At 49.5% G+C, this 24,457-nt stretch overlaps 1 long non-coding RNA gene across 1 annotated transcript in view; it reads right to left on the reverse strand.

Annotated features, from left to right (window-relative positions):
• The window catches only part of LOC146812580 (uncharacterized), a 177,358-nt gene extending 168,265 nt beyond the window's left edge, over positions 1 to 9,093 (reverse strand). The window contains exon 1 of the long non-coding RNA XR_014965961.1: positions 9,022 to 9,093. This is a non-coding gene — a long non-coding RNA (uncharacterized LOC146812580). The remainder of the gene's footprint in view (positions 1 to 9,021) is intronic.
• Between the last annotated feature and the right edge of the window lie 15,364 nt (positions 9,094 to 24,457).

A 24,457-nucleotide genomic window follows, 5' to 3' on the forward strand; every position in this document is an offset into this window, starting at 1 on the left:
GCAAGCCTCCTTCACACCCAGCACAGATAGAAGTAGCGTGTGGTGTGTCTCTTTCACACCCAGCCCAGATAGATGCAGCGCAGGCCTCCTTCACACCCAGCACAGATAGAAGCAGCGGAGGCCTCCTTCACAGCCAGCACAGATAGAAGCAGCGCAGGCCTCCTTTACATGCACCACGAATAGAAGCAGCGCAGGCCTCCTTCACACGCAGCACAGATAGAAGCAGCGCAGGCCTCCTTCACACGCAGCACAGATAGAAGCAGCGCAGGCCTCCTTCACACACAGCACGGATAGAAGCAGCGCAGGCCTCCTTCACACGCAGCACAGATAGAAGCAGTGCAGGCCTCCTTCACACGCAGCACAGATAGAAGCAGCGCAGGCCTCCTTCACACGCAGCACAGATAGAAGCAGCGCAGGCCTCCTTCACATGCAACACAGATAGAAGCAGCTCAGGCCTCCTTTACATGCACCACGAATAGAAGCAGCGCAGACCTCCTTTACACGCACCACAGATAGAAGCTTCGCAGGACTCCTTCACAGTCAGCACGGATAGAAGTAGCGCAGGCCTCCTTTAAACACACCACGGATCGAAGCAGCGCAGGCCTCCTTTACAAGCAGCGCACATAGAAGCAGCGCAGGCCTCCTTCACACGCAGCACGGATAGAAGCAGCGAAGGCCTCCTTCACACGCAGCACAGATCGAAGCAGCGCAGGCCTCCTTCACACACAGCACAGATAGAAGCAGCACAGGCCTCCTTCACACGCAACACAGATAGAAGCAGCGCAGGCCTCCTTCACCCTTAGCACAGATAGAAGCAGCGCAGGCCTCCTTCACCCTTAGCACAGATAGAAGCAGCGCAGGCCTCCGTCACAGGCAGCACGGATAGAAGCAGCGCAGCCTTCCTGCGCAGCCTGCACAGATAGAAGCAGCGCAGGCCTCCTTCACAGCTAGCACAGATAGAAGCAGCGCAGGCCTCCTTCACACGCAGCACGGATAGAAGCAGCGCAGCCTTCCTGCGCAGCCTGCACAGATAGAAGCAACGCAGGCCTCCTTCACACACAGCACAGATAGAAGCAGCGCAGGCCTCCTTCACACGCAACACAGATAGAAGCAGCGCAGGCCTCCTTCACCCTTAGCACTGATAGAAGCAGCGCAGGCCTCCTTCACAGCTAGCACAGATAGAAGCAGCGCAGGCCTCTTTCACACGCAGCACGGATAGAAGCAGCGCAGCCTTCCTGCGCAGCCTGCACAGATAGAAGCAACGCAGGCCTCCTTCACACACCGCACAGATAGAAGCAGCGCAGGCCTCCTTCACACGCAACACAGATAGAAGCAGCGCAGGCCTCCTTCACCCTTAGCACTGATAGAAGCAGCACAGGCCTCCTTCACAGCTAGCACAGATAGAAGCAGCGCAGGCCTCTTTCACACGCAGCACGGATAGAAGCAGCGCAGCCTTCCTGCGCAGCCTGCACAGATAGAAGTAACGCAGGCCTCCTTCACACACCGCACAGATAGAAGCAGCGCAGGCCTCCTTCACACGCAACACAGATAGAAGCAGCGCAGGCCTCCTTCACCCTTAGCACAGATAGAAGCAGCGCAGGCCTCCTTCACACGCAGCACAAATAGAAGCAGTGCAGGCCTCCTTCACACGCAGCACGGATAGAAGCAGCGCAGGCCTCCTTCACCCTTAGCACTGATAGAAGCAGCACAGGCCTCCTTCACAGCTACCACAGATAGAAGCAGCGCAGGCCTCCGTCACAGGCAGCACGGATAGAAGCAGCGCAGCCTTCCTGCGCAGCCTGCACAGATAGAAGCAGCGCAGGCCTCCTTCACAGCTAGCACAGATAGAAGCAGCGCAGGCCTCCTTCACACGCAGCACGGATAGAAGCAGCGCAGCCTTCCTGCGCAGCCTGCACAGATAGAATCAACGCCGGCCTTCTTCACACACAGCACAGATAGAAGCAGCGCAGGCCTCCTTCACACGCAACACAGATGGAAGCAGCGCAGGCCTCCTTCACCCTTAGCACTGATAGAAGCAGCGCAGGCCTCCTTCACAGCTAGCACAGATAGAAGCAGCGCAGGCCTCTTTCACACGCAGCACGGATAGAAGCAGCGCAGCCTTCCTGCGCAGCCTGCACAGATAGAAGCAACGCAGGCCTCCTTCACACACCGCACAGATAGAAGCAGCGCAGGCCTCCTTCACACGCAACACAGATAGAAGCAGCGCAGGCCTCCTTCACCCTTAGCACTGATAGAAGCAGCGCAGGCCTCCTTCACAGCTAGCACAGATAGAAGCAGCGCAGGCCTCTTTCACACGCAGCACGGATAGAAGCAGCGCAGCCTTCCTGCGCAGCCTTCCTGCGCAGCCTGCACAGATAGAAGCAACGCAGGCCTCCTTCACACACCGCACAGATAGAAGCAGCGCAGGCCTCCTTCACACGCAACACAGATAGAAGCAGCGCAGGCCTCCTTCACCCTTAGCACAGATAGAAGCAGCGCAGGCCTCCTTCACACGCAGCACAGATAGAAGCAGTGCAGGCCTCCTTCACACGCAGCACAGATAGAAGCAGCGCAGGCCTCCTTCACACGCAGCACAGATAGAAGCAGCGCAGGCCTCCTTCACAGCCAACACATATAGAAGCAGCGCAGGCCTCCTTCACACGCAGCACGGATAGAAGCAGCGCAGGCCTCCTTCACCCTTAGCACAGATAGAAGCAGCGCAGGCCTCCTTCACACGCAGCACAGATAGAAGCAGTGCAGGCCTCCTTCACACGCAGCACAGATAGAAGCAGCGCAGGCCTCCTTCACAGCCAACACATATAGAAGCAGCGCAGGCCTCCTTCACACGCAGCACGGATAGAAGCAGCGCAGGCCTCCTTCACACGCAGCACAGATAGAAGCAGTGCAGGCCTCCTTCACATGCAGCACAGATCGAAGCAGCGCAGGCCTCCTTCACACGCAGCACAGATCGAAGCAGCGCAGGCCTCCTTCACACGCAGCACGGATAGAAGCAGCGCAGGCCTCCTTCACACGCAGCACAGATCGAAGCAGCGCAGGCCTCCTTCACACACAGCACAGATAGGAGCTGCACAGGCCTCCTTCACATGCAACACGGATAGTAGCAGCGCAGGCCTCCTTCACCACCAGCACAGATAGAAGCAGCGCAGGCCTCCTTCACAGCTAGCACAGATAGAAGCAGCGCAGGCCTCCTTCACATGCAACACGAATAGAAGCAGCGCAGGCCTCCTTTACATGCACCACGAATAGAAGCAGTGCAGACCTCCTTTACACGCACCACAGATAGAAGCTTCGCAGGACTCCTTCACAGTCAGCACGGATAGAAGTAGCGCAGGCCTCCTTTAAACACACCACGGATCGAAGCAGCGCAGGCCTCCTTTACAAGCAGCGCACATAGAAGCAGCGCAGGCCTCCTTCACACGCAGCACGGATAGAAGCAGCGCAGCCTCCTTCACACGCAGCACAGATAGAAGCAGCGCAGGCCTCCTTTACATGCACCACGAATAGAAGCAGCGCAGGCCTCCTTCACACGCAGCACGGATAGAAGCAGCGCAGGCCTCCTTTACATGCACCACGAATAGAAGCAGCGCAGGCCTCCTTCACACGCAGCACAGATAGAAGCAGCGCAGGCCTCCTTTACATGCACCACGAATAGAAGCAGTGCAGACCTCCTTTACACGCACCACAGATAGAAGCTTCGCAGGACTCCTTCACAGTCAACACGGATAGAAGTAGCGCAGGCCTCCTTCACACGCAGCACAGATAGAAGCAGCGCAAGCCTCTTTCACACACAGCAGTGGTAGCAGCTGATGCTGCAGCAAGCGCATGCCTCCTTCGTACAACTATCACAGGTGCAGTATGTGCTGCAGCACGTCAAACCGTCTTTAGAAGCAGCACAAATAGCAGCAGCGCAGGCCTCTGCTACATGCAGCACAGGTACAGCAGACATGGCAGCAATTCAAGCCTCCTTTACACATAAGAGAAGTAAAAGCAATGCGAGCCTCCTTCACACACAGCACGGGTCATAGCTGCAGAAGTCTCCCTGTCAATCAAAGCCCAGGGGCCATGTCAAAATCCCGCTCTACACCAGCCCACAGGCACAAATTGGAGGCATGTCTCTGTTTTTGAAGAAATTGCTATTTCTTCAGAGCATTAACTCCATCGGTCACTCCACAAGTTGGCCTGTACTACCGGAGTCACAGGCAACAGCTATCGATTTGTGTTTCTGAAATGTGCTGTTTGCAGCTTTTGCCCTAACACACATTCACAGAGTTAGTTCTTGTGAAATAGGGATATCAACGACAGGCACATAGCTCTCTTCATAACAGGAACACAAAACTGCCCATCACATATCCTAGTAGCAGAAGTACAAACATTCTGCTCATTCAGTCCCTCTCCAGCAGACATCACTCTTAGGGACGAATGTATCAGCACTTTGCACTGGGTTTGCACCACAAAATTGTTACAAACCAGCACAAAGTGCTGGTTTTGGGATTTACTTTCACAGCCCAATATATGTCTGGTGCTGGAATGTAGCTCCAAAGTAAAGTAGAGCAAAGCACCACGTTGCAACAAGGGTGGTAACAGGGGTGGTACATGGGCATTCCCGTACACCTACCTATGGATTTTGCCACAAATTCCTATCTACTAACATTCATACTCAGGGATTTGAATCACCAATGTAGCACCTACTGGAGGCAGGCGTAACATTAGAGAAAAAGCTTTCTTATCGCAAACCGATTCTAACTTTGCCTGTTTGCGGTATTGCACATAGAGGTGGGCGAGACACTGAAAGTTTGAGCCAGGCTCGAGCCTCAAGCCTGGCTCTGGCTCAGCTCGAGGTCCTGTTAAAACCTAGAGCACGTACCAAGCCGAGCTTTCAAGCAGCTTCTGCCTGCCATGCTCCCTCTGCCCAAGATGTGGCATTAGTGCCAGAGCTGCCAACTTTGGAACTGGAGAACCTGGTTGAGTCTCGGTAGCGGCACAACATCCTGTGATTCTAGGCAAATCACTTATTCTCCCTGTGAGTAAAAACCAAAAATTATGACCTTGTGTAATGTAACTGGTGCTCATGTAAAGGGCTCCAATTCCTTCTGGTCGAGTTTGCGTTATCTAAAATTGCAAAAAACAAATGTGTGTTGACCATCTCGGGCGATGGGCCTCTAGCTCAGGTCAGGACTAGCTGGGGGCTATTTTGTCCTACCTGTGCTGCATCATATTGCGCAACCCAAGGCTGCCTCAGTGTAAGAAGGGTTTGCGCATTTCACACAGTTCACCGGGGCCAGTGTCTTGCATTGAATGTCAATGAGCCAGCACAGCTTGTCTGCTTGTGATGTTCATGTATGGCTTCACGCTCAGCTCACAGCTGGAAGTACAAGCCACGTGGGGGAATTCTTGGATGGGTCGGGGGAAAATAATATAATAAAGACAATGGAGAACATCAAAAAAGAGATAAAAAGGACTCAAAAGATATGACCGATAAAAAAAGAAAAAAAATAGATTTTGTCCAGAGGGTGGAAAAGGGACAAGGACTGAAAGTTTTAAGAAAACTAAAGTAAATATAAATATGCACGGTATCTTGCAATTTAAAATACCACATCAGATCAGTAAAATGATTCCAACGTTCTGTGTTTGATCTGCAGGACACTGCTTTAAATCTTGGTGAAATAGTTCAATTGGCTGAAATCAGGCGTAGTGTGCATGCCACAGATTCCTCCTCCCATTTCAGAAAACTATGGGTATATAAACCTACTGTACAAATCAGTGTGTGTATCCTGCCACTCACAGATTCTCATTCCATTGAGAAAATCCAGTTAGTTAATGCACCTACTGGAGAGATTTGTGGCAAACCACTTAATCTCCCTCTAAAAAGTGAATGTGACCTTGTATAATGTAACTGGTGCTCGAGAAATGCGATACAATATATTCTGGTCGAGTTTGCAATGCATAAAAGCTGCAGGAAAATGTCCAAAGAGTTCAAAACAAAGCGTTAACATAAAAAAAGAAATAGATACCCATGGATGAATCTTGGCTTCTTCGCTTAAAATGTGTGATCTTAAGCAAATATGTTATTTCACCAAAACTCCCTTTTCTTCATTATCACGTATGAAAGCACTTTCAAATTTGTGAGTCCAGAATGCCATGTGTACTAAAACTTATGTTTGATTTAATAGACAGTAATGTTGCTCTATAATAATCGAGGCCACGTACAGGGTTTTCGTGACAACCGTCTTGCCTTGCTAGTTCAATAACGGCTCATGCTCAGTGCACTGCTATAATGTGACGTATTAATGTCAAAGCTTCCACATGTTAAAGAAATGCACTTTTTTTAATTTTGAAACCGCTTTATCCTATTTTATGTGATGCTGGTTGTATTATTTACATAGCAAACATTTTCAGGGCTCGGCTCATCTCTTGCACGGGCTCTACGAGCCAAACCAAACCCTTGACTCGACTGTGGCTCGGCTCACCCTGTTAATTTGTTGGCTCGCCCACCTCTAATTAAACAGCACACATGGAAAGTTATGATAGTATTAAACTATGTCAAAGCAGTGCTTTTCTGCTGGAATATTATCCTTCCAATACAAAACCTTTGCTAGACTCACGCACACACCCTTGCACTGTAATTCAAGGGTGAGTGCGTTGGCACAAGGCAACCTATAATGTGCCAGCACAAGAAGAGAGAAAAAGAACTGTATCTTAGTAGTCATGGTGCTGTTCTATTTTCTCCCTTCCACGCAACGCAGCAAGGCAACTTTGGTGGCGGCGCTGTATTGCATGAATTTTTTGTACATTTCCCGCCACTTCTCCAGACTGAGCCTTCAGCCTCATATAGTTAAGTCTAGCCCATAAGAACACCTAGCTGGTTTGAAATAAGTAATTTTAATTTGTAATTCATTTGAAACAAATAATGAACATTATTTTCACTTAGAACTGGCTTTAAAGAATCCCCAAAAGGGGTAAGATGAGGGAGAAAAAGTACACAGGAGAGTTTTGGGGCTACAGACATGAAGAAAAGTATATCACGTTTGTAATAAAAAAAGAAAACTGAACAAGAAGAAAGCATCCAGAGAAGAATATACAACAAAAATAAAAGCAGGAAGGGAGAGGTTGAAAGCTAAATGAGGGATGGGGGCGTTTAAAAAAAATAATTTAAGAAAGTCAAACCGTAGGTTTTTTTTTTTGTAGGTAGTTTTGAAATGGCCTTGATGCAGTCTAATTATTTTGCATTTCCAACATGAACTGGCCTGAGAGGAGAAAGGCTCTTTGAGGCGTTGCAGGCAGGGGAGCCCTTCGATGCCCAGCCAAGGCATGAGTGGATTTCACATGGGAGCAGTAAGTAGCAGGGTGTGGGGTTATTTAAAGAAGCAGAGTTGGATGCACTATGCTTATGCAAGCAGTCGAGCAGAACACTGCAATTCTGTGCTGCGCATCCAGGGCCCGATTCACAGAACTAACTTAAGACAAAATCCTAAACTTACTACTTTTGGTATTCACAGAAGTTAGGATTTTGTCTTAAGTTTGTCTTAAGACAAACTTAAGACAGACTTAAGACAGACGTAAGACAGACGTAAGACAGACGTAAGAGAGACTTAAGAGAGACTTAAGACAGACTTAAGACTGTCTTAAGTTTGTCTTAAGACAAACTTAAGACAAAATCCTAACTTCTGTGAATACCAAAAGTAGTAAGTTTAAGATTATGTCTTAAGTTAGTTCTGTGAATCGGCCCCCCAGGCTTTTACCATGGACATGGGAGTCTGTGAACTTTTTTCAAGACGGTGGTGTGGGGGGCATAATTTTAACGTCATCCATCCTCCGACCCTTTCCAAACAGCTGTGCGATCTTGAATATTTTTAAAGGGCAAGTGAAAAATCAAGGAGGGGGGGGGGTCAAGCACCCCCATCTTGCGGACGCCCATGACCATGGTTAGAAAATGGGAGCTAGATTATGCATCATTGTGTCACGCCACATGTGTGCCCAAGCAAAACCTTAGAACATTTTCCACTAATCTCTGTGCCCATATGGAAGACTGTCCATCCTGGGCGTGCACCTGTAAGAGCAGAGGCCCCAACATCATTTGCACCATTAAAACACCACTCTACTGTCCTAAGAGGAGGCCACTCCCGGGCCAATTATATAGGCACAGAAAGGTAGCATGGGCCCTGATGCAAAAATGGGAAGTAGACCCCCTTCGCCCAGTGTCTGGAATAGAGACAGCCACTGAGGTGCAGGGGGCCCCTCACTTACCCTGATCCTGGTGTCACTGTACTTGCGGCACTAATGTTGTCTGCTGGTTTTCAAGCTCCTCATTCTTTCCTATGTGCATCCCTTCCTCCTCTGCTCTCCCTTCACCTTCTCTCATTATCACTTCCTCTCTGTCTTCTCCTCATCCTTCTGACTCATTCATTCCTTTCTCTGTGTTTGTCTACTCGCTTCCTCTAAAGCCTCTCCTATTTCTCGTCCTCGTCCACTCCCTAAAATCTCCCTTATCCTCTCTTCTACCTGCGTCCTGCTCTTCTCAAACTCCACCTCACCTACCTGTTCGAACTCCCTCCTCCCGTTCTCGCGCACCCATACCTTGTCTTCACTTCTCTGTATCTTCCATCGCCTTTCTCCAGTCCCTTCCCTGACAGCCTTACTTTTGACCCCATCCTTTCCCCATTTCATACCCCATCTGCTCGGCCTTATCTCATCCCCTTCTGACACTTTTTGCTCTCTTCTGTATCTTTCATTTATTCCCTTTTCCCTCTCTCTTCTCCACTTCTGCCTTATCCTCTCTAAACCCTCCCCCGCCCCCTTCCCGGCAGTATATAGTGCCATGGCCCAGCAGGCGCTGGGTTACGGCCAGTAGGGTTGTATCCGCCCCAGCCCCACTGGTCTTCCAGAAAACCCTGCAGAATTGTGAAATCTCTCTATTTCCTCCACATTCTGTCGTTCCCAACTATTGGCCTCATAGTGTGCGCAAAACAACATGCACAAGAGACAAGTTCTGAGCGGTCCTACCTGCGCGCGTCCGTCGCAGATTTCACTCAGATGTTCGGAGCTGTCTCGCCCACGCTTCATCCATCACGCCTCGCTTGTCTCACCCACCGCTGCTTTTATGCCACAGTCATCGAAGGCCGACAACGTCCCCCCTCCAGGCCCTACCACGCGCCGCGTGCGCTTCCTGTTTGTTCACTGCAGCAGGAGTGTGTGGTGAAGGCTCGTGCGGGCTGGACAAACCACAAGAACACACCATTTTCATGATCATGATTTTTCTTTAAAATGTATACTATTTACACGTGTGTGTGTGTGTATATATATATATATATACATATGCGTGTGTGTATTCGTGTGTGTATAAATAAATATATGTTTTAATAGAGTAGAGGTGCATTAATTCATAAAAAAAATATTTTAAGGTGTACAACTGCAAAGAGACTACTTCATGCACTCCAGCACAAGGTGCCAACGCTAACCTTAAATTCATAGCCCTTCTTTACACATGAATCACTTCCAAATGATGTAGAAATCTAGAAATTAACATATTATCCCCTCCTCTAATGAACTAACCCTTTCCAACACCATTACCACGGTCCACGACCCATGGGGCCACGCTCGAATTGAAGGGCCTGACTTATGACTTTTCCATTCGCAAAAATTGGTTGCAAATTGCACTCCCATTTTTTTATGCGTAGCAAGGAATTTTGGGATGTGACCTATGTACTAATAGGTTGGTTCACAAAATTTGGAATCGTAGTAGGTCGCAATTCGACCTACCTCATTAATACGCATGAGGAAGGTTGGAAATTGCTACCCAGAACGATTGGCTAGAGTCACAGGCATGGTGGCCTGCTGAGGTCAGTCGACCACCATGTCTGTGATTGCTTTTAAATAAAGCAATATATATATTTTTTTTAAATGAAGCCCGTTTTCCATTTAGGAAAACAAGACACATTTAAAAAACAAGCAATGGCAAAGCCAATAGGTCTTGCCTATCCCAGAGCTATTAGCTTTGCCATAATGTTTTAGCAATCTTGTACACCAGAGTGGCCGCTGTTCAGCATGGCTAAAAGTTAGTAGGCTAAAGGAGAGTGGCGTGGAGTTTCGTACAGTAGAGTTGAGTAGCGTGGATAACAGTGAATTGGAGTATCATGGAGTAGCGTACAGCATTGTCAGTGGCGTAACACAGGCAACCGCAGTCCCAGTGGTGCGGGGGGGGGCCCCAAGCTCGAGGGGGCCCCCTCAGCACAGTAGTCTGGCCTGAGAGCTCCTGATTGAGTCCGGAGGGGCCCCTCCATGTACCTTGCAGGTCGGTCCCCTCAAGTTTCGTTACGACAGTGAGCATTGTGGAGGGATTAGAGTATTGTAAAGTAAAAGGGTGTAGAGCTGAGGGTTGCAGAGTGGAGCACAGTGTCAGAGTTTGAGTAGAGTGTTGTAGAGTGTAGTGGCATCACTCGTAGAGTGTAGTGGCATCACTCGTAGAGTGGAGTGGCATCACTCGTGGAGTGGTGTAAAGCAGATTGGCAAGATATAGAGGGTGATGCATAGAGTGGAGTAGCGTGTTGTAGAGTGACGTGCAGCAGAATAGATTGTCATAGAGTGGAATGGCATAGAGTGGGGTGGGGTAGAGTGAAGTCCTCCGTCATAGAATAGAGTGGATTAAAGTGGCATGGAGGGGCATAGGGAGTTGGGTAGAGAGTTGTAGAGTGGAGTAGTGTCATATAATGGCATAGAGTGGAGAAGAGTGTCAGTGGAGCAGAGTTTAATAGAGTAGAGCATTACAGAGTGGAGAATCATGAAGTAGAGTGGAGTAGAGTCACCTATAGAGAAGTGGTGTAAAGTACACTGGTGCACAGTAAATTGGCATAGAATGCATTGTTTTTGAGTAAAGTGGTGTAGTGTACATTGGCGTAGAGTGCAGTAACGTAGAGCAGCATAGAATGCAGTGGCATAGCGTAGAGAGGTGCAGAGTAGATTGCAGTGGCGTAGAGTGGAGTGGCACACAGTAGAGAAGAGTGGCGCACAGTGGAGTAGAGTGGTGTAGAGTGAAGTGAAATAGAGATAAAGTGGTGCAGGGTAGAATGCAGTGGCGTAGACCGCAGTGGCATAGAGTGCAGTGGTGCAGAGTAGAGTACAGTGGCATAGAGTGCAGTCATGCAGAGTAGTGTCTCAGAGTGCAGGGTAGTAGAGTGGTGCAGAGTAGTGTTTCAGAGTATAGTGTGCAGAGAGCAGTGACGTAGAGTACAGTGGTGTAGAGTAGAATAGAGTGGCGTAGCGTGTAGTGGCATAGAAAAGAGTGCAGTATTGCAGTGTGGAGTGGCGTAGTGTGGAGTGGTGAAGAGTAGAGTGCAGTTGCGTGGAGTGGTGCAGAGAGGAGTGGGGCAACATGGAATATGCATAGTATGGTAGAATACTGCTATTACAGACAACACATCTTCAATTGAAATGACCATTACATTTCCACTCTCATACAGTTTTACTGATGAAAGTATAGGGCGCACAAACGATAATGTGTGGAAATTTCATCACTCAGTGTATTGATTTGATCGTCCGCACAGTTCATTTAGACATTTAAATGTTGTTGTATGCTGGCAGAAAAAAAAACATCTGTACAGCCTTCCTCAGGCAAAACCCAAATAGCCAGCATGATTGTCACATACATCCTCTCACTTTGAAGTCAGAAAAATAAAAATAAACACCAAGCTCCGTGGAAGACACAGCCTGACATTTGATCTTGAATACACGGCAAATGTGATAAGATAAGAACAATATTTAAAGGCCTGTTTACAGAAAGCTAGTTCGTGGAAGAATACAGTAAACAAGGTTTGTGCCTTGGGAGGGATAAACTCGAGAAGGACAGCTTAAAGCAAATAAAGCCAGCAAATAGAAAGCCAGAAAATGAGAGTTACAAACCACAAAACCAATGGAAAGCAACGGGAGAAATGCATTTCTACTTCAACTTTCTGAATGGCCCCAAGATGTCTTTAGCAGACCAGACACCTGCGCTGTCTGGTAGGCTGCGACCTAAAAAGACCAGCTTATTTTAGGAGTCCAATACATTTTTGTCAACATTCTCAAAGGTGAAGGGGTCCCGACCCTTTCCGGTTTGCAAACAGCTTACCATCAATTTTGAATTAGGGGTACAATATTAATGTTTTGAGACTGGATTTTGGTTGCAAAACATTATACATCTCTTAAGCAAACTGTATTTGTAAGGGATGGCTTCAACACAACCCTTTTAAACTTCGATTCCTTAATCTGTACATAGCCCCTTTAACAATTCGCAAAACCTTTTCTGAAGGGTATTACAGTAAGTCTTTTATCGGTTGCAAACCCTCAGATTTACCAGATCTTAGAGTTTGACACTTAAAAGATTTTGTACATAGGTCCCTTAGTTCATTATGTTATCACAGATATCTAACTGCCATATGTAAGGGTTTCTAGTAAAGTGTGTACTTTCAGTTTGCCTCAGTAACTTTGCTGATTTTTTTTCCACAAAGTTCCCTTTCTCTGCCAGATGTGAAGAACTAGTATTACATTGATGTAATCTGTATAAAGCCTAAAATAAATGCTAATCGTAGTTTAGGCAGCTTCCACTGAGGATGATGAGCTCCAGTCCAGCACCTTCACAACAGCCAATCTGCCACAAAAATATTCTATTGGTCTATTTTTTAGAGCTATACAAAAACACTCACCTACTGACAAATATTTCAGAGGAATGATGTATTGTCACTCTCTTCCATCAGTAGGAAATTCCCATGACTAGGAAAATTAGGGAGTGGGCAAAACACAAACATTGGGTGATGTGCACACCCCCATTGTACTTGCAGCCTCGTGCAGTGTGGACCTGGTGTAAACATTAGGGCAAGGGCTACTTCTGATTTCCAGTCCGGCCCTGCTAAGGGACAGCTGTCTTCATGCCGAAATAAAATCTATAGGTGTTTGGCCATTTAGGGAATAGTGGGAGGAGCGGGACTGGACCAGAAACAACAATTTGCATTGGCAGACATTTGCAAACAAGCCCACGCTGCAAAGGTCACAAGTAAATTGCTGGAGCTATTATATTGTCCTTGTCTGAGACGGTAGATGGACAGTAGAGTGCCAGTGAGTCTCTCGGTGTGACCTAATCACACGCCTGCAACTTTTGTAAAGTTGAGAGAGAACCCGAATTTATGTTAAAAAAACGTACATCCGGTAGCAGCAGGAAGTTTGTTGCTTGACTGGCCATTGGACCAGGGGATGTAACCTTCCATTCACCAGGGAGAGGCCCTGAGCGGGTGCGCGGTGCGCTGCGGCCACCTCAGCACGGCTGTCTCGCGCGCCAACGGCAGAAAAGGACATTGTGATTGCGAGGCGAGGCGAGGCTCGCGCGTAAACACGCCCACCAACGAGAAGTTTCCATCTCTGACCTCATAACTAGGACCTTTCGTTGAGCTGTCCACCAGTACTGCTTTCCACAGTCTATTCATGCTAAAGGACCCGATTCAGACGGTAGACAGTGACACCCGATTTATATATTTAAAAAATGGCTTTCTTTTCTCCTTCCTGAAATTGCCTCTGCTTTATAGAAGTCAATGGAGCAAATACATTTCCACGATTTATTTTCTCAAAATCTCCCACTTTTTCGTTAAAAAGTGTTGGCATGCATAAGAATAACCAGGCCCAGCCCTCCAGTGTCTGCAGTAAATCTTCAAGGATTGAACTCCCTGTCTGAAATGGGTTCTTTCCACTATCAAAGGCAAAATGGAAACGTAAATGAATTGATAAACAAAAGCATTGTATATAACTTTTTTTTGTGGAAGAGCCCTGTGGGATTCGGAATATCCAGGTGTTACAAAGACCGCTCCAAATCAGAAGAAATTTCCGGAAGATTTGCGAGACATGTTTATTTGGCTTCAAAGGTTGGTTATTTCATTTTGGGAAAGGTATGTACTTCACATTTTTTAGGGATCCCACCTTCGGCAAAAGTTTGGCAGTTGCAAAAAATGTTTCAGTTATTTATTCGCCATACTCCTCTTTGGAAACTAGAATATTCTAATGAAAAAACACAACCTCACTAGAAGGAGAGCTTTCAAATATTTCTACCCATGCACCCAGAATTCAATTTTTTTGTTTGTTTTGGGACAGCTCACTGATTTTTCTTGCCCAAGATACTGTTTATTCTTTTTCTTTGCCTGTCCTGCTAAAGTGCCAGGCTTTTAAGTCGAGCCTACCAGATGTCTAGCTGTTAAAGACATTGCGGGTTTACCAAGAACATACAGAGGCTTGGAGCTTGCCCATTCCTTACCATTGTTTGGCTTTCTTGTCACTCTCATTTACCTGCTTCTTATTTGTATCATGGCTTGTCAATCTTGTGTTTGTCCATCCCATGGAGCATAGCGTCTTTATCAGCTCTTTCAATTGGCTGGCAACTATGCTTCCACTGCTTGCTTTTCGTGAACTACTTTCTTCTTTTTAAGCACTACATGAGTGAGTGTATGAGTTCTCCAGCTATCTTCTTCGTGTACTTCCCTCCCTGTGCAATCGGTGCTGCTCACTGTCACCTCTGTGCTTCTCCTCGCCCATTCCTCACGCTCGCTCTTGTGACCTCTCCTCCCCTCGCTTTCTTGCCTCCCACTCCACGTTGATCTCCCCCCGTTGCTTCTCACCCAGTGCCCGCCCTCCATGTTGCTTCCGTTTCCCACCCTCCAAGTTGTTATCCCTCCAGCATTGCCCTTCTTTATCACCCATTGCTTTCCCCCACCCTCAAGCTCTGTGTAGCTTCCATCCCACTGCCCTTTATGTTGCTTACCTCACCTATGCCCACCTCTGATGGCATTTGCCTCCCCGCTCCATGCTCCCTAGTGTTTCTTTCCCCCGCCGCAACCTCTGTGTTGCTCCCACATCCATGTTTCAAAAAATACTTTTGCCCATTTTATTTTTATTTTTGCTAATCCAATTCTGATGGGCATATAAAAAGAAATAGGCTTATTTTTTTTCAAATTTAGCCACTCTGCATAGCATCTGGTATGGTGTAAAGCATCACAAAAAATCTTTGACAAAGAGAATAGGTCCCAATGGCAAGATCTGATGGCTTTGCAAATACTTGTTCCTTTGAGTTGGCAGTCTTAAGAAATCGGACCCGCTCATTTACTCTGTTGTCATTCAGGGGTGCTCCTGGCATGCAGAAGTGAGTACTGCCTTATGTGGTAACTCCTGCAAACTGTGCTGCCAGATGTGCTCTGCTTTTAACCCTGTTTAAATTGACAGACACGTCAAACTGTGGTACTGAGCAGCATGCAGAGAGTGCTCTATGCCATGTGCCATAGGCATGAAGCGCAGCTCTGTGGGCTCTGGGTACGCTATGTTCAGGACTGAAAGGACACCATGCAAGAGTTGGTGGGCAGAGACACAAGTTCTGCATGCGCAACCTGAGGACACCGTCTGAGTTCCACCAGATTCCCTCACGAAATTGCGTTAGATATGCTCATAGAGACTCTAACGTCCCATTTTTGTACCGCTGAAAGGGTGGGTTCAAGTTGCCCAGGCTTCAAACATTGACCAGTGTTAATGATGGTGGACCATAAGAGACCAGAAGAAGAGAGTTGGTACAAGGAGGACTCAGCTGATCCTTACTTGTACAGCACAAACATCAGCCGACACATTACCATACGTACAGGCTTGTTTCACCTTAGAGCAGGCTTCTCCATCGAGTAGCTCGTGATCTACTGGTAGTTCTCCAGCTATCTGTAAGTAGCTCTCTAGTGTGCAGGCCAACCTACTAAATAGGAACCCATTTCTTGGTTGAATTAATGTATATATGCCAATATTGTGTATTCAAGACAAAAACGTGTGTAATTTTAGCACTCGTCCTAACATTTGGAGAAAAATGGCTGAATTTCCAAAATATATTTAAAGCTGATTTGTGAGTGATACATTATTTGGGGATATTTTTTCATCAACATTAAAAAGGTCAATTTCTGATTCAGAGACAGGGTAGGCTTCTCCGCTAAGGTGGAGGAGCTTCGCCCCACTGCGACCAGGTGAAAATGCAAAAACAATCCATCCTTGCTCAGCTGCTTAGCGGCAGGGAGATGCTGGCCTGTGTCAGAGAAACAGGGGGAAGAGTGATGGCACTCTCCTAAGTGCACATGAATGTTTGGCCGGCTGTCTCGGGCCAGCCAAACAGTCATGCGCACTTTGCATGTTCTTCACCCAGGTTGCATTACAGCCTGGGTGGAGAACATGCCAAGGCTCCCACTCCCTCTCTGAGCGTCGAACCATGGTGCTCAGACCAATCACAGCGCTGCTATGAGCAGCATCATGATTGGCTAGGAGAGTCTGGAAGCCCGGGTGCTTCCTGTCCTGGAAGCGGGTGAAGAGGACCGAGAGGTGGCGGCTGCACACAGGTAAGTGATTTTCTTTTCATTCCCTCCCCCGGTCCCATCTCCCTCCCCTCCGCGACCATCCCCCCACCACCGTTAAGTAGCAGCCGCTACTGTTCAGAGATCCTCAAAAGCAAGTGCTGACAAACTCCACTATCAGATAAAAAAGAGACTCAATACACTTCAGTACATTGTAATAAAAACAGCAAAATGGCCCACAGAATGATACACAATAGCATTATACACGACGATGGGATGACCCATGGGGTTACCACTACAATGTGCATAATCCCCAAGACCTAAATCACACAAACTGTGTGCTATTACTATAAAGAAAAAACCCTCTCAATGAGTGGCACATTAGAGGGAACACAGCCTTATATAAACATCTCAGAAGCAGCAATAGTAATGCACATGAATAGTTGTAAAGTGTTACTGAGTAATAAGTAATAAAGTGCAAGAGTGTACAATACAATAAAAAAAACACAGCTAAGTATCAATCACATTCCATGAGTAATCAGCCTCAAGTTTCCTATGTATAATCCATGCAGAGGTTAAAAACTTGGCGCTACTAATAACAATCGTTTCATTCATGTTTGAATTCAAAATTCTCAAAGCATACTCATACTATCTAAATCCTAGGAGACAACAGACAGGATTAATCTACTTTTTGCAAGGAATTGTGTAAGCATTTAAAAAAAGAGGAAATGGTGCAAAGTTTCAATCTTCAGGTTGCATGACGGACACAGAGTGTTGGCACAAAACTTCACTCCCCAGCAAATGCAGAACCTGTTAATTAGCAAAATTCCATATCTTAATATAGTATAAGAATCTATCCGTCAAGCAGTCTGGCTTACATTTAAAGACAATGGAGTAGCTGCGGGCTTCTAATGGCTGGCAAAAGCCTAGAGCTCCAACATTCCAATGTTTGTCTTTCATAGCCACAGCCGTGAACCAAGGCCTCACAGAGCCTGAGGGGATTTCAAACCCCTCGGGCTCCGCGAGGCCTTTGTTTTACTAATGAGAACATTCTGCCCTGATGGAGTGGAATGTTCTACTAGAACGCCGTAGCTGGGCTATACTGGTGTTGTAAGGTCCAAAAGCAGATATCGAAACTCCAAATATATTTAATGAATAAATGGATTTATTCAGGAGATAAGAAACCCAGGACAGCTCCAGTGTAAGAACAAGTAAGATATGACATAATCAAGTACAAGAATCTAGATCTCTGGAAACAGAGAATCTAAAGATTCTAATTACATCATAATACAAAGTGAGACAACTTTATTAATAAAAGAAAGCAAACAATCACAACTTACCACACCCCCACCTTCCTATAACAAAGTGAACCTAAAGAAAGAACATTTAATAATAAACAAAATCATCAGAATCAAAAGGAGAAGATCTAATACGAGAACTACTCCTCAGTTGCTTATTGTCACCAGAAGCGTTGGTAAGGTTAAGGCTATTGGATGAAACATTGCCATCAGTACACACAGAGCTATCAGAAAAGCTTGTGATATTGTTATCCCCTCTATTCCTTAAAAGAGGTGAGGAACCAACATTATTTTCATTACTGTTACAAACAGCAGTCAAATCACCTAAATCAAACCAATCTTTATTAGGCTGAGTTTTAAACTTGTAGAGGATGATTTTTGCTTGTTCGTTGGTTAATTTGATTAATGCATTACGGTTCCACCATCCGCAATCCTGGAAAAGAACAGCCATCCGAGCAACTTTCAGTATTTTTACCGGTTCTGTAAATTTAGATTGACCTTTTGTGACTTTAGTTGTTTTTTTTTTTGTTTTTTTTTAAAGACCTTTATTGTAGTGTTCCACAATACACAGCTTTAGCCTACAACCCCTCGGGCTGGCCGCGCAGTTTGTATACATGCACTTTGTCGTATATAACACAGCCCGGTGCCGTCAACCCGGGGGTACGGAGGCGGTATAAGGTGCAAGCATCTCACAGGTTAGAGAAGGATAGTGCAGGACTCATTTTCTCTTTGTTACAGCCATAAAAACAGAGGGAGAATACCACAATGGCGCCAGGACGCCTAACGAGTAACTGCCCCCCCCCCCAACTCCCCAAAACAGGTCACCACGTTGAACACCGTAATACCTCCGTACCGGTGAGGCGACCTCAGCGCCCCACTCTATAGCACCGGGAGCAACAAGAGCGTTTGGATTCCTACACGGCTCCTGCGCCGTCCTGCGCGGCGGAAGGAGGCTCGCAAATGCCCCCCCTGAAATCATTCCATTTGGACCACACTTCCACCCACTTCCGGGGGCACCCTCTCGCTACATATACAGTCTTTTCCTGCAGCATACACCAGTCCATATCGCTGTGCCAGTCCGACAATTTTGGTGGAATAGGGCTTCCCCAGAGTCTGGCAATGTTCCTTTTTGCTACCATTTGTCCGAGCGTCACCCAGAGCCTCCCTTTCGGTGGCAGGTCCGTTGGCTCCCATATGTTAAGGAGACACCTCTTGGCCTCCGGGCGAATTTCCACCTCCTCCATACACTGTACCACCCTTCTCCAATACCGTTGAATCTTCGGGCAGTCCCACAACACATGGAAGAAGGTATCCGTACCGCCACATCCCCTTCTACAAAGTACTGTGTCCGCCCTACCCATTGTGTGTAGCCTAGTGCAGGAGATATAAATTCTATGTAGGATCTTTAGTTGGATAAGTCGCAGTCGGGCTGATATCGCGACCTCCCGTGGGGAAGCCAAAGCATGTAGCCATTCCTCGTCGTCTATCTCCAGCTCATCAGCGACCCACTTTTCTCTAAGGGGCAAGAGCGTATCGGGGGGGTTGTTGATTAGTTTTTTATACGTAAGGGATATGGCGTGCTCTGTGAGGTGTCCATCCAGTAACCTATCTTCAAGCGGGGAGGTTTGTGGTGGTTTGGTCGCCGGTGGGATATTGGCCTGTAGGGAGTGTCGCACCTGTAAGTATCTAAAGTATTCAGTGTGTGCCAGCTCATATGTGTCTCGCAGTTGGGCGAACGTGCGGATCCCTGTGGGGCCCCAGATGTCCCTGATTTGAGAGATGCTGATCAAGTCCCAGTTGCGGAAGCCCTTGGTGCGTCCCACATTGCCTAGTTTTTCAGAGGCCCAAAGTGGCGTGGCTAGTGTTAGGACTCCTGACCATCCGAGCTTCCTCTGAGCAATGTGCCATACCTGTACCGAGTGAAGTGTAGGGCCGGTAAGATTGCGTGTACCCCATTTAGAGTAGAGTGCTCTCTCATAGTTCCCTCCGGGAAGCAGCCATCGATCCATACCGTAGGCGGGATCGTTCCCGTCGCCATACGTCCCCTGATTGATCGCTGTGAGATGGGCCGCCCAGTAGTATTTACAAATGTCAGGGAGGGCTATACCGCCGTCATACCACCCCAATGTGAGTTTAGTCAATGAGATTCGGGGCGACCCGGCCCAGAGGAGGTCGCGCAGCGCAGCCTCTATCGCTACAAAGTAGGCGTTAGGGACCAAGTCGGGATAGTTTTGTAGCGCATAGAGGAACCGTGGCAACCCTAGCATCTTGAATAAGGCTGCCCGGCCCAACAAAGACAGTGGTAGGCGCTGCCAGGATTTGGCCTCCCTCTGTAGCTGAACTAACGGTGGCTTGAGATTCTGCTCGTATAACAGGGTCTTGTTAGTGGTGATGAATATTCCCAGGTACTGGAACCCGTCCTCTGCCACCTTGATCGGGCACGTGTCCGGGAGCCTCAGAGGGTCACCACGCAAGACGTAGAGATGTGATTTGGCCCAGTTGATCCGGAAGCCAGAGTTACGACCGAAACTGGCAAAGATGTCGAGTGCCACAATGATCGACCTGCGTGGCCTGCAAAGGTACAAGAGAATGTCGTCGGCGTAGAGGGATATTCTGTCCTCCCACCCTTCCGTCCATGCTATACCTTTTAGGTAGACGTCCTGCCTAATCCAGGCCGCGAGCGGCTCTAGGGAGAGGGCGAAGAGAAGGGGAGAGAGGGGGCAGCCCTGCCTAGTCCCTCTTTCAAGCGTGAACACCTCAGACAGCTTGTTGTTAACCAGTACCTGCGCCAGGGGTTCGGTGTATAATAGACGCACCCAAGCTATGAATTGAGGTCCAAATCCCAGTTTGCGCAGGACTGCGAACATATATGGCCACTCTAAGGTGTCGAAGGCCATGGTGGCGTCCAGGGAGACCACCACTGCATCCTCCTGCAGTCTGTGGCGCTGCCCCAGAACGCCGTGCAACCGTCTAATGTTGAGGGCCGTGTTACGGTGGGGCATGAAACCTGATTGGTCAGGGTGGACCAACGAAGGAAGCACCGCCTTGAGCCTGTTGGCCAGCGTCTTTGCCAGTATTTTGGGCTCCGCGTTGAGGAGCGAAATTGGTCTGTATGACGCACAGGAGTCTTTGGGTTTCCCCTCTTTCGGTATTGCCACTATAGTCGCGATGCGCTGATCACGGGGCAGCACCCCCATCTCCCTGCTCTGTTCGAACATGAGTTTCAAGTACTTACTAGTGACGTCAGGCCGGAGCTTGTAAAGCTCTATCGGGAGGCCATTGGGTCCGAGAGCCTTACCAGGGCGAAGTTCCCCTATTGCACGCTGTAGTTCGGCCTCAGTGATCGGGCTATCCATAGCCTCCCGATCTTCTTCCGATAGGGAGGGCATGCGAATGTCGGTTAAGAGGTCCCTGGAGTCCTCCTCCGGCCGGTCCGACTCACGCCTATAAACCTGCTGGAAGTGTCTCGCAAACTGTTCCACTATTCCCCGGGGCTCTGTCACTACAATCCCAGACTCGGTGCGTATTTCTGGCACCACCTTACTGGCCTGTTGTTTTTTCTCGAGCCAGGCTATCAATTTCCCGGCTTTATCGCCCTGGTCATATATTCTGCCCATCTTATGATGAGCCACGGTCTGGGCCTCTTGGGTAACCAGTGCTCTATACTCCGCCGCCTTCAACTGCAGTTTGTGCCTGACGTCCCTGTCCCCACCCTCCGTCGCCTCCCCCTCCAGAACCTCCAAATCCGCCTTGATCGTAGTAACCTGCATGCGCCGCTCCCGCCGTCTAGCTGAGACGACCGAGAGCGCCTCCCCTCTAATCACGGGTTTAAATGCCTCCCACAGGGTGACGGGGGGAGTCTACCGAGCCCACATTCTCTTCGAAGTACTGTGAGATTGAGTCGGACATATGTTTTCTGGTGTCCTCATGTTTTAAGTGCCAAGCGTTTATGGGTGCTATGCAGCCCTCCCGGCGATTCCCAAATACGATGTGTGTACGGACCAGTGAGTGGTCGGAAATACCTCTAGGCAGAAGCTCTGCCTCCAGGACTGTCATGTCGTGGTGCAGAAGGGTAAGGATGTAGTCTAATCGTGAAAATGAATGATGCGACCCCGAAAAGAAGGTAAATTGGGTGTCTGTAGGGTGGAGCAGGCGCCAGACGTCAGTAAGTCCGAAGGTCTCAAGAAAGTCCGCCAACCACCCCTGCCCCCGGGGCAGGTCTCTGGGGGGCTGCCTATCCCGGGTTCCTGACACCACTGCATTAAAGTCCCCCCCCAGCATCAACTGACCCCCGGGAAGGGAAAGGAGCAGCGCGCCCAGGTCCGCCAAGGCCCGGGCCTGGAAGCCAGGCGGTATGTATATAGAGAGTAGGTTAAGCGTGCGGCCCTCCCACCGTCCGTGAAGCGGCCCTGTGGGTCAGTTTTGATAAGGTCTATATGGAAGGGCAGTGAGCGACGCAGGAGAATCCCCACCCCCCTCGAACCGGAGGTGAAGCCAGAATGGGCCACTAAAGTGTAGCCACACCTATTGAGGGCCTGGCAGACATTACCCATCAAATGAGTTTCTTGCATTAGCACTACGTCCGGCTGGTGCCGCTTGAGGAATTGTAGGACTATAGTACGTTTAAGCCTGTCTCCTAACCCGTTAACATTCCAGCTGAGGACTTTTAGACTCTTCTCCCATCGTCTATCCATAGCCGTTGCTTCGCAGGGTGCTTCGTCCCACCACCCCGGTGTTCCGGCTGACTGAGTGACAACATAGTTCGTGTGACCATAAAGGAACCCCAACTCCCCACCCCTCCCTGGTTCCCGCCCCGCAAGTGTACTCAATGCCCGCGGTCAGGGACCTGACATCCCAGTCACTCCACCCTCCCCCCCCCAACAGCCGTCCCCAACATCCCTACCCCCCTTGCAAAACAAACCCCCCCTCCCTGCCCCCTGCTCCGTGGGTTCCAAACTACCCACTGCCCCAATTAGCAGAGCGCCTGTCGCCCAACCCTACCACCGAGGAACTCTACGTGGGAAGTTCGTGGGCCAGCCCCCTCCTGGCCGCCCGTGGTGCCCAATTCACTCAGCCCCCCAGGCCCTCAGTGCATCCGCTAAATAGTGGGCCCGGCTCAGCAACCTCGGGCATGCAGTCACAGTGCCTCGTGGAGCAAGCCAGTCTTACAGTCAACAACTTTAATACTTTACTGTCCGACGGCTTCTCAGTCGAGCGTTCGTGGCCTCATCTCGCCGCGTCGTTTCTGGGTGAGTCCCAGCGGGGACTATTCGACCTTGAACGCCAAGACCGCTGGCTCTGCTCACCTCCTTCCACTCGCCCCGCCGCTGACCCCGGGGAGGAGTGCCCCGTGCCTCGCCATTGTGCGCCATCTCGCCGAGGGGCCCCCGCAGTCCCATCCGTATCCAGCCACTCCTGCACCGCCGCAGGCGAAGTGAAGAAAAGGGATTTGCCGCCAGCTATGATCTTCAGTTTGGCGGGAAAGAACATCATGTATCGAATCCCGCGGTCTCGTAGCGCCGCCTTCACCCCCTGAAAGGAGCGCCTCTCCTGCTGAACCTGGAGCGTGAAGTCCGGGAAGAAGCGAACCGTGGCCCCCTCATACTGTAAATCACCATGTTGTCTAGCAGCCTGGAGAATTGCATTGCGGTCTCGGTAGTTCAATATTTTAGCAATAATTGTTCGCGGTAGGGCCCCCGGTTTAGGTTACGGGATCGGGGCCCTGTGCGCCCGCTCGACAGTAAAGAGCTTAGAAAGTCTCTTGGGCTTAAGGTGGTGGAGGATTAACTCCTCAAGAAAGAGCTCCATACATTCCCCCTCAAGTCCTTCCGCCACACCTACCACGCGTATGTTGCTTCTCCGAGCCCTGCCTTCCTGGTCGTCGAGCCATAGGGCCATCAGCCGGTGCTGGTGCACAAGCTCGTTGACCCTCCCCTCGAGCCGCTTCTACGATTCCTGCAGGGCTTTGATGTCAGCTGCATTGGTTTTAGAGCGGTCCGTGGTGTTTCCCAAGTCGGCCCGGAGCAGGTTCACCTCTATCGTGATCTTGTCCATTTTCGTCTCCAGGTTGGTGCCCAGGGTTTGAATTGCGGCCATTATGGACGTCAGGGAGGGTTCCGCCTGGCCCGCGGCCTCCTTCGTCGCCCCTCCAGGCTGTGCCGCCGGTCTAGCTACCGTATAGTTATCCAGCTTGTTGGACTGGGTCGTGGCACCCCCTTTAGGTCGCATGGTGTCGCCGGTACCTCTGGGGCCAACGTCCCTCCGTCCGTCTCTGCGCTAGAACGCCCACGGGTCTGCGCCAGCTCCGGTCGCCCACGTGGAGTCTGGGCGCAACCCTGGCACCACCGGCACTCTCCAGGTATCAGCTCAGGGCGGGGGGTCCTCCAGCGAGCCTTGCATGCACGTTATGGGGTCTGCGACCTCAGCCACCCCCTGCCGCCGGCTCTCTAATGTCCAGGCCGCCCTAGCAGCTGCGAACGAGGGCCCCCAACCGGGTAGGCAACACAGGTCACTTCGCAGCAGCAGCCCCGGCTGGTCTCCTCCCCTCGCTCCTGCGACAGCAGTCAGGGAAATGGCCGGGCCTACCTCCGCGATTCTGGCGCCGCCAGCCTCAGCACCCTGCAGTAGGACCCATACCGCTGCACACCATGCCTCTGTGTTCCGTAGTTGGTGCCGCTTTAGTAGTGGCAGTCCGCCGGCCCCCCAAGGCTGCAGGGTCACGCAACCGGCGAAGTCAGGCAGTCGGAGGCCAGCGGCACCTCAGCTCCGCATATGGGGCGGCGTCCTCCGCCGATGGCGCCCCTCCGGTCGCGTCCC

This window comes from Triturus cristatus, chromosome 7, assembly GCF_964204655.1.
Source record: "Triturus cristatus chromosome 7, aTriCri1.1, whole genome shotgun sequence".
In the NCBI taxonomy this organism is placed as follows: domain Eukaryota; kingdom Metazoa; phylum Chordata; class Amphibia; order Caudata; family Salamandridae; genus Triturus; species Triturus cristatus.